Source organism: Bos indicus, chromosome 11 (genome assembly GCF_029378745.1).
Source record: "Bos indicus isolate NIAB-ARS_2022 breed Sahiwal x Tharparkar chromosome 11, NIAB-ARS_B.indTharparkar_mat_pri_1.0, whole genome shotgun sequence".
Classification (NCBI taxonomy): domain Eukaryota; kingdom Metazoa; phylum Chordata; class Mammalia; order Artiodactyla; family Bovidae; genus Bos; species Bos indicus.
In genome coordinates this window covers 71,921,358-71,938,594 of record NC_091770.1, presented here as the reverse complement: position 1 = coordinate 71,938,594, position 17,237 = coordinate 71,921,358, and the positions used below count along the sequence as shown (strand labels likewise).

General features: G+C 38.9%; 1 protein-coding gene across 1 annotated transcript in view; it reads left to right on the top strand.

The window, feature by feature from the left end:
- ZNF512 (zinc finger protein 512) overlaps positions 1–17,237 on the top strand; it is a 73,867-nt gene that overhangs the window by 7,133 nt on the left and 49,497 nt on the right. The window contains exons 2-4 of the transcript XR_011569136.1: positions 12,072–12,114; positions 13,051–13,105; positions 17,081–17,176. The gene's annotated coding sequence lies outside the window, so the exon portion shown is untranslated. The remainder of the gene's footprint in view (positions 1–12,071; positions 12,115–13,050; positions 13,106–17,080; positions 17,177–17,237) is intronic.

Below are 17,237 nucleotides of genomic sequence, written 5' to 3'. Positions count from 1 at the left end.
TTATTTCATAGATAATGATGGTTATCAGGAGGTTCAGAGCGTTTGGTTTGGTATAGTATTTGAAGTGTCATCTTCTAAATGATGCCAATGCCTGGAAATAAGTAGATGTTTTTATATTGATCTTCTACTCAGTGAAGTGAAAGTTGCTCAATCGTGTCTGACTCTTTGCGACCCCATGGACTATACAGTCCATGGAATTCTCTAGGCCAGAATACTGGAGTGGGTAGCCTTTCCCTTCTCCAGGGGATCTTCCCAACCCAGGGATTGAACCCAGGTCTCCCCCATTGGAGGTGAATTCTTTACCAGCTGAGCCACAAGAGAAGCCCAAGAATACTGGAGTGGGTAGCTTATCCCTTCTCCAGCGGATCTTCCTGCCCCAGGAATTGAACCAGGGCCTCCTGCATTGCGGGCGATTCTTTACCAACTGAGCTATCAGGGAAGCCCCTTATGCTCAGAGACTTTGCTAAATTTGCTTATCACTCCTTAAAACTTATCTATATATTTTTGTTTGAAAAGTATATTGTGATATTCTACACAATTGTATTGTCTGAGAGTGATAATTTTATATCTTCTTTTTCAATCCTTATGCCTCTTATTTCTTTTCCTTGCTCTTATGCACTGACTAGAACTTCAAGTACATTGTTCAACAGAAGTGATGCTAGTGGAAATCTTTATCTTCTTTTTATTTATTTAAAAAATATATCTGTGTATCTGTTTCTTTGGCTGCACCAGATTTTAGCTGTGGCACCCGGAATCTTGGGCAGAATCTTCTGTTGCAGTGCACTTAGTTGCTCTACGGTATGTGGGATCTTCGTTCCCTGACCAGGAATCAAACTCTCATCCTCCAAGTTGCAAGGCAAATTTTAATCACTGGACCACCAGCGAAGTCCCTTTTTCTTTTTTTTTTTAATACAAAAGGAGGTTTTCCTTACCTCATCCTTCATGTATATTGTTTTCTATGTGATTTTTGCAAATGTTCTTCATTAGATTAAGAAAGCTTTCTTTTATTTCTAGTTTGCTAAGAATTTTAGCATGAATGGGTATTGAATTTTATCAAGGCTTTTTCTGCCTCTATTGAGATGCTCATATGCCTTTTCTTGTTTATTCTACTAATGTGCTGCATTACAATTAATTTCTAAAATATTAAACTACCTGTGAATTCCTGGAATAAATATGACATGTTTGTGATGTTGTTCATGATCCTTTTTATGTATTAATAGTTTGCTGATATGTCATTTAGAGTTTTTATATCTGTATTTTTAAAAGTATCTTAGAAAACATTTGCATTTTTTGTAAATGTTGTAATGATGAAACATTTGTATCATCACTTATAATGATGAAAATGATTGACCTGTAATTTTCCTTTCTAGTACTATCTTTATCAGATTTTAGAATCAAGGTAATTCTAGTATTAGTATAGTATTAGTCGCTCAGTCGTGTCTGACTCTTTGCGACCCCATGGACTATAGCCCGCCAGGCTCCTCTGTCCATGGAATTCTCCAGGCAAGAAAACTGGAGTGGGTTGCCATTCTCTTCTCCAGGAAGGTTATTCTAGGCTCCTACAATAAAGGGAGAAGTAATCCCTTTTGCTTTTTCATTAAAATAGCCAAAGCATTTCTATTACTCAGGAAATTCCAAGGGTTTTTGGACCTTTGGGCCAGGAACCCAAGACAAACACCAAATATATTCTTTATTATTACACACAACACTGCTGTGTGGTGTGTTTAGTTGCTTAGTCATGTCTGACTCTTTGTGATCCCATGGACAGTAGCCCACCAGGGTCTTCTGTCCATGGGGATTTTCCAGGCAAGTATACTGGAGTGGGTTGCCATGCCCTCCTTCAGGGAATCTTCGCAACTCAGGGATTGAACCCAAGTCTCCTGCATTGCAGGCGGATTCTTTACCATCTGAGTCACACACAACACATGCACACCTGAACACATATGTGAGAGCGAGAGAGAGAATTGGCTTACCTAATTATATGGGCTGACAAATCCAATATTCTTATGGCAGGTTGAAAACTAAGGGTTTCTATTTTTCAATCTTAAGGCAGAATTCCTTCCTCTTCAGGAAACATACCTCATTCTCTGCTTTAAGGCCATCAACTAATTGGATGGTGCCCACCTACATTATGTAGGGTAATTTCTTTTACTTAAAGTCTACTGATTTTAGATGTTAATCATATCTTAAAAATACTTCTACAGCAACATCTAGACTAGTGTTTGGTCACAATCAGGGGTACCATTGCCTAGCATATAAAATTAACCATCATGACATAAAATTAACATAAAACTAATCATCACAACCTTTTTTTTTTTTCTAAGAATGTTATAGTTTTGGCTCTGCAGTCTAAGTCTTTGATACATTTTTAGTTAATTTTTGTAAATAGCATGAAGGGTTCTTTTTTTTTTTTGGCTGTGCTGGATCTTCCTTGCTGTGCGGTCTTTTCTCTAGAAGCGGTGAGCAGAGGCTACTCTCTAGTTGTGATGTGTGGGCTTCTCATTGTAGTGGTTTCTCTTGTGGCAGAGCCAGGCTTTAGGGCATGTGGGTTCAGAGCTGTGGTTCCCAGGCTTGAGAGCACAGGCTAAATAGTTGTGGTGCATGGGCTTAGTTGCTCCACACTACGTGGGATCTTCCCAGAGCAGGGATTGAACCTGTGCCTTCTGCAATGGCAGGCAGATTCTTTACCACTAAGCCACCAGGGAAGTTCCACCCACCCCCACAACTTCATTCTTTTCTATATGTTTATTCAGATGTCCCAGCACCATTTGTTGAAAGACTGGTCTTTCCCTATTGAATGGTCTTGGTATCCTTATAGAAAATCAATTGGTTGTAAATATGAGACTTTATTTCTAGACTCTCAGTTCTATTCCATTAATCTATATGTCCATCCTTATATTAGTACCAAACTGTTTTTGACTACTGTAGCTTTGTTGAAAGTTTTAAAATCAGAAAGTGTGAGTAGTTCAACTTGCTTTTCTTTTTAAGGATTGTTTTGGCTATTTAGGGTCCCTTGTAATTTCATATGAATTTTAGGATCAGCTTTGCCATTTCTGCCAAAATGAGAAATAAAAGGCATCCAAATTGGAAAGGAAAAAGTAACTGGGATTTTGATAGGACTATACTGAATCTGTAAATTGCTTAGGAGTATTGCCATCTTAACAAAATTAAATCTTCCCATCCATTATTAAGGCTGTCTTTTCATTTAAGTCTTCTTTAATGTCTTCAACAATGCTTTGTAGTTTTCAGTACGTAAGACTTACATCCCCTTGGTTAAATTTATTTCCATATAGACAAATACTGTATGATATCACTTATGTGGAAACTAAAAAAATAATACAAACAAATATATATATAAAACAGTGTCACAGATTTAGAAAAAAACGGTCATTACCAAAGGGGAGAGGGGAGGGGGAAGATCAAATTAGGGGTATGGGATTAAGAAATACAAATTACTATGTATAGAATAAGATATATATATCATATAGTAATATTTTATATTACTATGTATAGAATATATACATTGTATATAAGGAATTATAACCATTATCTTGTAATAACTTTTAATGGAGTATAATATATAAAAATACTGAATCACTATATGCTGTACACCAGAAACTAATATTATATTGCAAATCAACTATACTGTGGTAAAAAAATCATTCTTAAGTATTTTATTTTTTTAATTAAAAAATTTTATCCTTTATGATACTAAAAATGGAATCATATTCTTCATTTTCTTTCCACATTGTTCACTGTATGTAGAAATACAACTTATTTTTGTGTGTTGATGTTATATCTTTTAACTTTTAGAGGTAAATTTATTTATTAGCTCTAATAATTTTTTGTGTATATGTGTTCTTTAGGATTTTCTGTAAGTAAGATTATATCATCTGTGGACAGAGATAATTTTACTTTTTCCTTTCCAATTTGGGTGTCTTTTATTTCTCTTTCTTACCTAATTGCTCTGGTTAGAACTTCCAGTACAATGTTATGAAGAAGTAGTGAAAGTGGGCATCCTTTTTTTATTGAATTATAATTGATTTACAATGTTGTGTTAGTTTGACTGAAAATGTCTCTTTTTCATCTTTCACTTTAAAAAATTTATTTATTTTTTTATTTGAAGGATAATGCTTTACAGAATTTTGTTATTTTCTGCCAAATGGATAGTTTCACTGAGTACAAAGGTCTGGGTGGTTATTTTCTTTTAGCATACTGAGGATGTTATTCCACTGTTTTCTGGATTCCACTATTTCTAAAAAGATATAAACTATTAATCTTATTTCTCCTTTGAATGCTATGAGTCCTTCATCTTTGGCTCTTTTAAAAATTCAGCAACTTTGATTTTCAGCATGTACTTTCTAATGTACTTAAGTTTGGCTTTTCTTTGTCTTTACATTGCTCATAATACTTCTTGCATTTATAGCTTGAATCTCAGGCTTTTTCAGTTTTGGAAAGTTCCCAGGGATAAACTTTCCCCCTAAATTTAGGTTTTAGTTTTTAGAGCAGTTTTTAGGTTCACAGCAAATCTGAGCAGTAAGTACAGAGACTCCCCATATATCCACTAAACTATTAAATTTCTCAAATATTTTTCTATTCTCTCTCTTTCTCTTCTGGAATGCTTACCAGTTTGTCCTTCACATTTCTTGGTTCTTATATCTTTTTTCTCTTTTTTTCCTCACCATGCTTCAGTATGAATATTGTCTTCAGATTTCTCTTCAGTTAGGTGCATCTAATCTGCTGTTACACCCATTTTAAGTTCTTTGTTGTTGTTCTAGAATTTCCATTAGATTTATTAAAATAGATTCTAGTTCTTTGTTAAGATTCTCCATCTTGTCACTTAATTTCGTGAAGACATAAAGCATGTATATTTTAAACCCCATGCCTTTTTAACAATATCTGGATTGCCTGAGAGTTTGTTTGTAGTGCTTGTGTATGTCTCTTAGTTTTCAATCATTCAGTTTTATCTTCAAGTATACATGGCAATTTTTAGTTGAATAACAGATATTTTAAAAGTAAAATTTAAGAGATAATTCAAAGCTCTGGATAAATTTACTTTCCTCTAAACAGTAGAATTATTCTTGCTTCTGGAAGTCATCTAGAGTAAGGAAAGATGATCTTAATCCAATCAAGTATTAGACTCACTGAAGGCTGATCTTCAGTTTTAGAGACTAGTTTATTTCAGGTTTATTACTAAGCTATGGCCATTCGGAGGTACCAACTAAAAGCCTGGAATTTCTATTAAGGCTCCTCCTTCTTGGTCCCTGAAGTCAGTTTTTGTCCATTAGCCATATAAAACTACTGAATGTTCTGCTTAGACTTTTTTACATAATTTTAAAAATAATTTTATTTATTTTTGGCTGTGCTGGGTCTTTGTTTCTGGTGGGCTTTTCTCTAGTTGTGGTGAGTAGGGGCTACTCTTTAGTTGCAGTGCAAGGGCTTCTCATTGCTGTGGCTTCCCTTATTGCGGACAGAGTATAGGCTCTAGGGCACTCCAGCTTCAGTAGTTGTGGCACATGGGCTCAGTAGTTGTGGCTCCCGGGCTCTAGAGCACAGGCTCAATAGTTGTGGCCCATGAGCTTAGTTGCTCTGTGTTTGTGGATTCTTCCCAGAACAGGGATCAAACCTGTATCTCTTGTATTGACAGGTGGATTCTTTACCACTGAGCCACCAGGGAAGCCCTTGCTTAGAGTGAACATCGACATTTTAGCAATCAGTGAACTAAAATGGACTGGAATGGGTGAATTTAATTCAGATGACCATTATATCTACTACTGTGGGCAAGAATCCCTTAGAAGAAATGGAGTAGCCCTCATAGTCAAAGAGTCTGAAATGCAATACTTGGGTGCAATCTCAAAAATGACAGAATGATCTCAGTTCATTTCCCAGGCAAACCATTCAACATCACAGTAATCCAAGTCTATGCCCCAACCACTAATGCCAAAGAAGCCAAAGGTGAATGGTTCTATGAAGACCTACAAGACCTTCTAGAACTAACACCGAAAAAAGACATCCTTTTCATCATAGGGGATTGGAGTGGAAAAGTAGGAAGTCAAGAGATACCTGGAGTAACAAGCAAGTTTGGCCTTGGAGTACAAAGTGAAGCAGGGCAAAGGTTAACAGAGTTTTGCCAAGAGAACGCACTGATCATAGCAAACATGCTCTTCCAACAACACAAGAGACAACTCTAAATATGGACATCACCAGATGATCAATACTGAAATCAGACTGATTATATTCTTTGCAACCAAAGATGGAGAAGCTCTATATGGTCAATAAAAATAAGACCAGGAGCTGACTATGATTCAGATCATGAACTCATTATTGCAAAATTCAAACTTAAAGAAAGTAGGGAAAAGCACTAGGCCATTCAGGTATGACCTAAATCAAATCCCTTACACTTAACACAGTGGAAGTGACAAATAGATTTAAGGGATTAGATCTGATAGAGTGGCAGAAGAACTATGGACAGAGGTTTATAGCACTGTATAGAAGGTGGTAATCGAAACCATCCCCAAGAAAAAGAAATGCAAAAAGGCAAAACGGTTATCTGAGGAGGCCTTACAAATAGCTAAGAAAAGAAGAGAAGCTAAAAGCAAAGGAGAAAAGGAAAGATATGCCCATCTGAATGCAGAGTTCCAAATAATAACAAGGAGAGATAAGAAAGCCTTCTTAAGTGAACAATGCAAAGAAACAATAGTCTTTCCCAATAGAATGGGAAAGACTAGATATCTCTTCAAGAAAATCAGAGATACCAAGGGAACATTTCATGCAAAGATGGACACAATAAAGAACAGAAATGGTAGAGACCTAACAGAAGCAGAAGATATTAAGAAGAGGTGGCAAGAATACACAGAACAACTATACAAAAAGATCTTCATGACCCAGATAACTACAATGCTGTGATCACTCACCTAGAGCCAAACATCTTAGAGTGCGAAGTCAAGTGGGCCTTAGGAAGCAGCACTAGAAACAAACCTAGTGGAGGTGATGTAATTCCAGCTGAACTATTGAAAAATCCTAAAAGGTGATGGTTTTTAAGTGCTGCACTCAATATGCCAGCAAATTTGGAAAACTCAGCAGAGGCCACAAGACTGGAAAAGGTCAATTTTTATTCCAATCCTAAAGAAGGGCAAAGCCAAAGAATGTTCAAACTATCCCACAACTGTACTCATCTCACATGCTAGTAAAGTAATGCTCAAAATTCTCCAAGCTAGGCTTCAACAGTATGTGAACTGAGAACTTCAAGGTGTAAGCTGGATTTAGAAAAGGCAGAGGAACCAGAGATCAAATTGCCAACATCTGTTGGATCATCGAAAAAGCAAGAGAGTTCCAGAAATGTACTTCTGCTTCATTGACTATGCTAAAGACTTTGACTGTGTGGATCACAAGAAACTGTGGGAAATTCTTCAAGAGATGGGAATACCAGACCACCTTACCTGCCTCTTGAGAAACCTGTATGCAGGTCAAGAAGCAACAGTTAGAACTGAACATGGAACGGACTGGTTCCAAATCGGGAAAGGAGTATTTCAAGGATATATTTTAACACCCTGCTTATTTAACCTATATGCAGAGTAAGGATATCATGTGAAATGCCAGGCTGCATGAAGCACAAGCTGAAATCATGATTGTGGGGAGAAATATCAATAACCTCAGATATGCAGATGACACCACCCTTATGGCAGAAAGCAGAGGGGAACTAAAGAGCCTCTTGATGAAGGTGAAAGAGGAGAGTGAAAAGCTGGTTTAAAACTTGATAGTAAAAAAACTAATATCATGGCATCTGGTCCCATCACTTCATGGCAAATAGATGGGGAAACAATGGAAACAGTGACAGACTTTATTTTCTTGGGCTCCAAAATCACTGCAGATGGTGACAGCAGCCATGAAATTAAGAGACACTTGCTCCTTGGAAGAAAAGCTATGACAAACCTAAACAGCGTATTAAAAAGCAGACACATTACTTTGCTGACAAATGTCTATCTAGTCAAAGCTATGTTTTTTTCAGTAGTCATGTATGGATATGAGAGTTGGACCATAAAGAAGGCTGAGCACTGAAGAATTGATGCTTTTGAACTGTGGTGTTGGAGAAGACTCTTGAGAATCCCTTGGGGTGCAAGGAGATCAAACCGGTCCATTCTAAAGGAAATCAGTCCTGAATAGTCATTGGAAGGACTGATGCTGAAGCTCCAATACTTGGCCACCTGATGCAAAAAGCCAACTTATTAGAAAAGAATCTGATGTTGGAAAAGATTGAAGGCAGGAGGAGAAGGGGATGACAGAGAACGAGATGGTTGGATCGCACCACCAACTCAATGGACATGGTGAGTTGGTGGAGGACAGGGAAGCCTGGCATGCTGCAGTTTATGGGGTCGCAAAGAGTTGGACACAACTGAGTGACTCAACAACAACAATAGTCATGGTAGTTTTTTGAAGCTTAGGATGAAGCTCTTTCTCAGAGAGTATCTCATCTGTTTTAGACTATGGCACCATCAATCCAGGATAACTTCAAAATCATGGTTTGGGGACCATGCAGATGATGTGAACTTGAGCTGCAAATTATACAAAAAGTCAACCTGTAGTTACAACTTCTCAGATACTTCCTTCCAGTCCTCTTAACTTCTCAGTGTCAAGGCAACTTTCCCTTCAGGTCTCTGATGTTAGAAGTGGCAGATTTGTCATTTTGTTGTCCTAGTTGAATATGGTAGTCTTCTATGGATTTTTTCCCCCTCATGCTGGTATTTTTGAAGTTTTCTTTAAGAAGTTATTCTGTGCCCTAGGTCACAATGGTTTTTTCCAACTTTTTAAAAATTTTCTAGTCTACCTTTCACATTTTAGTTTTTAATACATTTAGAGTCCATCTCCATATGCAGTATTATAAAGTGATCCAATTTTATTTTTCTCTTTATATTGAGCCAATTTTTTCATCACTATCTGCTAAAGAATCTTTTTCCCATTCATTTGTAGAATTCCTTTTTTTCATTTTAAGTAACCATATATATAGGAGTCCCTTTTGAGTTCTCTATTCTGTTCTATTGGCTTACTTGTTTCTGTTTCTATTACCATAGATTGTAGTGTGTCTTAGCTTTTGGTACAGCAAGTCCTTTCTTCGCTCTTCTTTTTAAGGTTGATTTAGCTGTAAATAGAGAAGGCAATGGCACCCCGCTCCAGTACTCTTGCCTGGAAAATCCCATGGATGGAGGAGCCTGGTAGGCTGTAGTCCATGGGGTCGCTAAAAGTCGGACACGACTGAGCGACTTCACTTTCACTTTTCACTTTCATGCATTGGAGAAGGAAATGGCAACCCACTCCAGTGTTCTTGCCTGGAGAATCCCAGGGACAGGGGAGCCTGGTGGGCTGCCATCTATGGGGTTGCACAGAGCTGGACACGACTGAAGCGACTTAGCAGCAGCAGCAGCAGACCTTTATTATCCATACAAATTATAGAGATTTTTTACAAGTCCTTGAAATAGTCCAACTGAAATTTGAATTGGGAATGTATTAAGTATAATTTAATTGGGGGTATACTGACATTTTTATAATCTTAAATTATTCCAGCCAGAGCCTAGAATGTCTCTCCATTTATTCAGATCATGCTCTATGTCCTTTAATGGAGCTCTAATAATCTTTTACATGATGCTGTTCTGTCTTTTTGGTTAATATCTTGGTACTTGGTCATTTTATTGCTATTGTGAAAAACATCTTTCATTATTTAAAATTACATTTGTCTAGATTTTTTGCTACAGTAGAGAAATGCATTTATAAGACATTTATAAGTTGTGCTTGTATTCAAAAACCTTGGTGAGCTCTTTCATTAGCTCTGATGGAGAATGTCTTTGATTATCAATTGCTTTCATGCTTACTGTTCTACTCAAATGATCTATTTTTTCCCCAATTTTGATGTTATATTTTTTTCTAAGAAGTTAACCATTTCACTAGGTATTTCACATTTATTATTATAGTTATTCAAACTATTTTTCTTCTCTCTCCTCTTCTACTTCAATTTTCAAGGAGCTATTTATATTTACTTTTGCCTTTTGCCCAGGGTCACTTTTATTTTCAGTTTGAGGGCTCCTGACTACATAGGGTGTATAAATTAGAATTTTAAATCAGTATGAGGGTAGATTCTTGGTTGAAAATTTCAAAGAAGGCTTTTTCCCTACCCAGAGTTCAAGCTTCCTTGTTTGGCAATATTTTCCTTTTTTCTTTTTTTGTCTGTGCTGGGTTTCTGTTGCTGCTCAGGCTTTCTCTACTTGCAGTAAGTTGGGGCTACTCTCTAATTGTGGTGCAATGGGTTCTCACTGTGGTGCCTTCTCTTGTTGGGGGAGATGGAGCTCTAGGCATACAGGCTTTAGCAGTCGTGGCGCTTGGGCCTAGTTTCCCTGAGGCATGTAGAATCTTACCTGACCAAGGATTGAACTGCATTTTTCGAGGAAGGATTCTCCTGCATTGCAAGGCAGATTCTTAACCACTGGACCACCAGGGAAGCCCTGGTGGTATTTTTTTTCTAGCTACTTTTTTTACCAAGTGTGTAGCAATTTGTGAATCCTGGCTTTTTTTCCCTGGGGTCTCATTTAAATACCACTTCACACAGGCCTTGTCTTTGTCCCCACCTTGCTGTTTCCTCAGTGGCTGACACTGCAAATGACCAAGGGCATTTAAGTATTAACAAGTTTCCATTCTTGTTTCTCAGTTTTCTCCTGATTTTTGGCCTGGAGATTTTCCTTACTTTCTTGTAAGGAGCTACATTCTGCATTTAAAAAGATGTTTGTTGTATTTTATTCAGCATTCCCAAGTTTTTATAATGGGAGATTATTTTAGGTCTATAATATGTAGACATCATTTTGAGATAAAAATATAGAAAGGTTATTTGTAAATATATCAACTTGTATTTCAACATTAATTTTCCTTTTGCTTATGTTTTAATCAATAGTCCATTATGGATGTAAATAATATATCATGAAGTATAAAATCAATTTTAAACTGTCTAAAAGTCAAAACTACCACTGTATCTAGGGTTACTCTACTGAGTAATAAACTGAGTTTCTTCATCATCAGCATATTCATGAATTCCCAACTAACTGTTGTAAGCTCTTTCAATACACTTTCAGAGACTGATTTCCTAATTTAAAGAGAATAAAAAAAAAAGTTTAGTTGAAATTGTAACAATGTCACTTCTGCTTTCAAAAGGACCTGGAACACCCTTGCAGAAACACTAGTTTATTACATACTGAATGGGAAATTCTGACCTGCAGGATGAAATGAAAATCCCATATAATCTGGCTTCCCACTTACTTTTTCAGCTTCATCTTTCACTACTTAGCAAAGATGCATCTGACAGGGACTTCCCTGGTAGTCCAGGAGTTAAGAATCTGCCTGCCAATGCAGGGGACACAGGTTCGATCTCTGGTCAGGGAAGATATGATATGCTGTGGGGCAACTAGGCACATGTGCCACAACTACTGAGCTCCTGCTCTAGAGCCCACGAGCTGCAACTAGAGCGAGAGTAGACTCCACTCTTCACAACTAGAGAAGGCCTGAGCACAGCAACAAACACCCACCACAGCCGAAAATTAATTTATTTAAAAAAGTACCCGACAATTGTGATGCTCAGTGATAGTCCTGCTTGCCTGGAAGGCTCTTTCTTCACCTAAAAACCTTCTGTTGATTCTTCAAACTCCAGTACAAACAGTAACTTCTTTGAGTAATTCTTCCTTTCTCTCCCAGGCAGTTAATCACTATCCTTTTTATGCCCTCACATTTCTATTTGTGTTACAGCATTTACCACGTGATATTGTAACTTACCTGTTTAGACTTCTCTTTTCCCTACTAGCATAAGTTCCTAGAACACAGGAATCATATTTATCTCTACAGTTCCAGCACCCCACACATCACATTGAACATAGTAAGTACTCAATAAATGATTCAGTATTAAATGAATGAAGTAACTGTTGCTGTTTTTATGAATGCCAAGTGTTTATATTTATGTCTATGAGGTGAAATGTGTTATCAATAAAGTCTTTAACCTAGAGCATTACTTGATTTTATTTGTTCTTTTTGTGCCTTTCTAGACTTCAAAGCAGCATATATTGAAAAAGATCCAGAAATTCACAGGTCAGAAAGATCTTATCTTTTATTCTTCAGTTTAAGACTAATGACAAATCAACTGCAGGGTCTGCTTTAAGACTTTAACCTGTAATAGCAGGTAGAAGGAGGAAGGTTGAAAAGATTGTTATATGAAAGAAATATGCCTACTCTTTCTAGCAACTACACTTCTGAAGAAATGTAAATGGCTTCATAATTCTTTTCATGAATGAAAAGAATCATGAATTCTTTCATTCCTATCCTCGTACTTCCTTTTCTAATCTCCTTTTGTGCAAAGCTTAAAGTATCAGGAAAGAAACTCTGTGAGAGGGGTTAACTATGAAGAGTTTGGTGTAGGAAGTTTTGATATCTTTTTTCTCTACCATGTGCTCAGTCACTTCAGTCGTGTCTGACTCTCTGCGACCCCATGGACCATGGCCCGCCAGGCTCCTCTGTCCATGGGATTCTCCAGGCAAAAGCACTGGAGTGGGTTGCCATTTCCTTCTCCAGCGATAAAGTATGAAGTGAGTGAAGGGAGTAAAGTGAAGTCGTTCAGTCGTGTCCGACTCTTTGTGACCCCATGAACTGTAACCTACCAGGCTCCTCCGTCCATGGGATTTTCCAACCCACTCCAGTACTCTTTTCTCTACCACAGAGACTGAATAATACTTATCTTTTCCTCCAAAGATATGTATTTCTCTGTTTTCCCTACTTCTTCTCCCTACCGTGATTATTCCTGCTGTTTCCAATGGCTTACATTTACTACATGGTGAAGACAGCACACCGTAGCTAAAAAAAGAGAAACAAACAAAATGAGATGTTGGTTAAATCTAAGCTCTACCACTAATTAGCCTTTTGATTTTAGGCATGATTTTGTCTTTGTTTCCTTATTTGCAAAATGAGGGGATTGAACTAAGGTAAGGTCAAGAGTCATAATTCTAATAGATTCTTCACCTCTACTTCCAGATTCACAGTTGGAAAAAAATCTCAGGATGGGTTGCATTGAAGATAACCTGAAACGGTGAGTAAAATCAATCTTCTCTGTGTATATTTTTTCTCTCTCTACCCTACTGATAAATCCTGTGAAAGTTGGGAGTAATATACCTGGGATTCTGTTTCACTTTCCTCACTATGATAGCTGTCTTCTTTCTAAGTCTCTCTTTTCATTATTCTTATCAGTTCAGTTCAGTTCAGTCACTCAGTCGTGTCCAACTATTTGTGACCCCATGAATTGCAGCACAGCAGGCCTCCCTGTCCATCACCAACTCCCGGAGTTCACCCAAACTCATGTCCATCGAGTAGGTGATGCCATCCAGCCATCTCATCCTCTGTCATCCCCTTCTCCTCCTGCCCCCAATCCCTCCCAGCATCAGGGTCTTTTCCAATGAGTCAACTCTTCGCATGACGTGGTCAAAGTATTAGAGTTTCAGCTTCAGCATCAGTCCTTCCAATAAACACCCAGGACTGATCTCGTTTAGCATCGATTGGTTGGATATCCTTGCAGTCCAAGGGACTCTCAAGAGTCTTCTCCAACACCACAGTTCAAAAGCATCAATTTTTCGGCACTCAGCTCTCTTCACAGTCCAATTCTCACATCCATACATGACCACTGGAAAAACCATAGCCTTGACAAGACGGACCTTTGTTGACAAAGTAATATCTCTGCTTTTTAATATGCTGTCTAGGTTGGTCATAACTTTCCTTCCAAGGAGTAAGTGTCTTTTAATTTCATGGCTGCAATCACCATCTGCGGTGATTTTGGAGCCCCCCAAAATAAAATCAGCCACTGCCTCCACTGTTTCCCCATCTGTTTGCCATGAAGTAATGGGACCAGATGCCATGATCTTAGTTTTCTGAATGCTGAGTTTTAAACCAACTTTTTCACTCTCCTCTTTCACTTTCATCAAGAGGCTTTTTAGTTCCTCTTCACTTTCTGCCATAAGGGTGGTGTCATCTGCACATCTGAGGTTATTGATATTTCTCCCGGCAATCTTGATTCCAGCTTGCGCTTCTTCCAGTCCAGCATTTCTCATGATGTACTCTGCACAGAAGTTAAATAAGCAGGGTGACAATATACAGCCTTGACGTGCTCCTTTTCCTATTTGGAACCAGTCTGTTGTTCCATGTCCAGTTCTAACTGGTGCTTCCTGACCTGCATACAGGTTTCTCAAGAGGAAGGTCAGGTGGTCTGGTATTCCCATCTCTTTCAGAATTTCCCACACTTTATTGTGATCCACACAGTCAAAGGCTTTGGCATAGTCAATAAAGCAGAAGTAGATGTTTTTCTGGAGCTCTCTTGCTTTTTCCATGATCCAGCAGATGTTGGCAATTTGATCTCTGGTTCCTCTGCCTTTTCTAACACAAGCTTGAACATCTGGAAGTTCACGTTTCACGTATTGCTGAAGCCTGGCTTGGAGAATTTTGAGCATTACTCTACTAGCATGTGAGATGAGTGTAATTGTGTGGTAGTTTGAACATTCTTTGGCATTGCCTTTCTTTGGGATTGGAATGAAAACTGACCTTTTCCAGTCCTGTGACCACTGCTGAGTTTTCCAAATTTGCTGACATATTGAGTGCAGCACTTCCACAACATCATCTTTCAGGATTTGAAATAGGTCAACTGGAATTCCATCACCTCAAGTAGTTTTGTTCCTATTGATGTTTTGTAAGGCCCACTTGACTTCACATTTCAGGATGTCTGGCTCTAGGTGAGTGATCATACCATCGTGATTATCTGGGTTGTGAAGATCATTTTTGTGCAGTTCTTCTGTGTATTCTTGCCATCTATTCTTAATATCTTCTGCTTCTGTTAGGTCCATATCATTTCTGTCCTTTATTGAGCCCATCTTTGCATGAAATGTTCCCTTGGTATCTCTAATTTTCTTGAAGAGATCTCTGCTGCTGCTGCTGCTAAGTCGCTTCAGTTGTGTCTGACTCTGTGCGACCCCATAGACGGCAGCCCACTTCTCCAGGCAAGAACACTGGAGTGGGTTGCCATTTCCTTCTCCAATGCATGAAAGTGAAAAGTGAAAGTGAAGTCGCTCAGTAGTGTCCAACTCTTCATGACCCCATGGACTGCAGCCTACCAGGCTCCTCCATCCATGGGATTTTCCAGGCAAGAGTACTGGAGTGGGGTGCCATTGCCTTCTCCAGTCTTTCCCATTCTGTTGTTTTCCTTTATTTCTTTGCATTGATTGCTGAGGAAGGCTTTCTTATCTCTCCTTGCTATTCTTTGGAACTCTGCATTCAGATGCTTATATCTTTCCTTTTCTCCTTTGCTTTTTGCTTCTCTTCTTTTCACAGCTATTTGTAAGGCCTCCTCACACAGCCATTTTGCTTTTTTGCATTTCTTTTTCTTGGGGATGCTCTTGATCCCTGTCTCCTGTACAATGTCACGAACCTCCATCCATAGTTCATCAGGCACTCTGTCTATCAGATCTAGGCCCTTAAATCTATTTCTCACTTCCACTGTATAATCATAAGGGATTTGATTTAGGTCGTACCTGAATGGTCTAGTGGTTTTCCCTACTTTCTTCAATTTAAGTCTGAATATGGCAATAAGGAGTTCATGATCTGAGCCACAGTCAGCTTCCGGTCTTGTTTTTGTTGACTGTATAGAGCTTCTCCACCTTTGGCTGCAAAGAATATAATCAATCTGATTTCAGTGTTGACCATCTGGTGATGTCCATGTGTAGAGTCTTCTCTTGTGTTGTTGGAAGAGGGTGTTTGCTATGACCAGCATGTTCTCTTGGCAAAAGAGTGCCAAACAAAGAGAACACAAAATAGTGCATTCTCTATTAGCCTTTGCCCTGCTTCATTCCGTACTCCAAGGCCAAATTTCCCTGTTACTCCAGGTGTTTCTCGACTTCCTACTTTTGCATTCCAGTCCCCTATAATGAAAAGGACATCTTTTTTGGGCGTTAGTTCTAAAAGGTCTTGTAGGTCTTCATAGAACCGTTCAACTTCAGCTTCTTCAGCGTTAGTGGTTGGAGCATATGCTTGGATTAGTGTGATATTGAATGGTTTGCCTTGGAAACGAACAGAGATCATTCTGTCATTTTTGAGACTGCATCCAAGTACTGCATTTCAGACTCTTTTGTTGACCATGATGGCTACTCCATTTCTTCTAAGGGATTCCTGCCCACAGTAGATATAATGGTCATCTGAGTTAAATTCACCCATTCCAGTCCGTTTTAGTTCACTGATTCATAGAATGTTGACGTTCACTCTTGCCATCTCCTGTTTGACCACTTGCAGTTTGCCTTGATTCATGGACCTAATATTCCAGGTTCCTATGCAGTATTGCTCTTTACAGCATTGGACCTTGCTTCTATCACCAGTCACATCCACAACTGGGTATTGTTTTTGCTTTGGCTCCATACCTTCATTCTTTCTGGAGTTATTTCTCCACTGATGTCCAGTAGCATACTGGGCACTTAACGACCTGGGCAGTTCCTCTTTCAGTATTCTATCATTTTGCTTTTTCATACTGTTCATGGGGTTCTCAAGGCAAGAATACTGAAGTGGTTTGCCATGCACTTCTCCAGTGGACCACATTCTGTCAGACCTCTCCACCATGACCCGTTCATCTTGGGTGGCCCCACATGGCATGGCTTAGTTTCATTGAGTTAGACAAGGCTGTGGTCTGTATGATCAGATTGGCCAGTTTTCTGTGATTATGGTTTCAGTGTGTCTGCCCTATGATGCCCTCTCGCAACACCTACCATCTTACTTGGGTTTCTCTTACCTTGGACATGGGGTATCTCTTCACGGCTTCTCCAGCAAAGCGCAGCCGCTGCTCCTTACCTTGGACAAGGTCGCCCCTCCTGATCTTGAATGTGGAGTAGCTCCTCTCGGCCCTCCTGTACCCACGCAACCACCACTCCTTGGACGTGGGGTTGCTCCTCTCAGCCGCTGCCCCTGACCTCGGACGTGGGGTAGCTTACCAGTACATTAATATCACTTCAATTACACTAACACACTCTGCTGCATCTAGTTTTTCAGAACTCCCTGTGGGATGGACCCAGGAATATGTACTCTGGTCAATGGACAGGAATCTTCAACAGATCTTCAAACACCTGGAAAGTACAAGGTCAGGTGGTTTCTGAGTGGAGGTTGAAAGTGGTAGAGCTTTTAAGAGGGAGGAAGGGAGG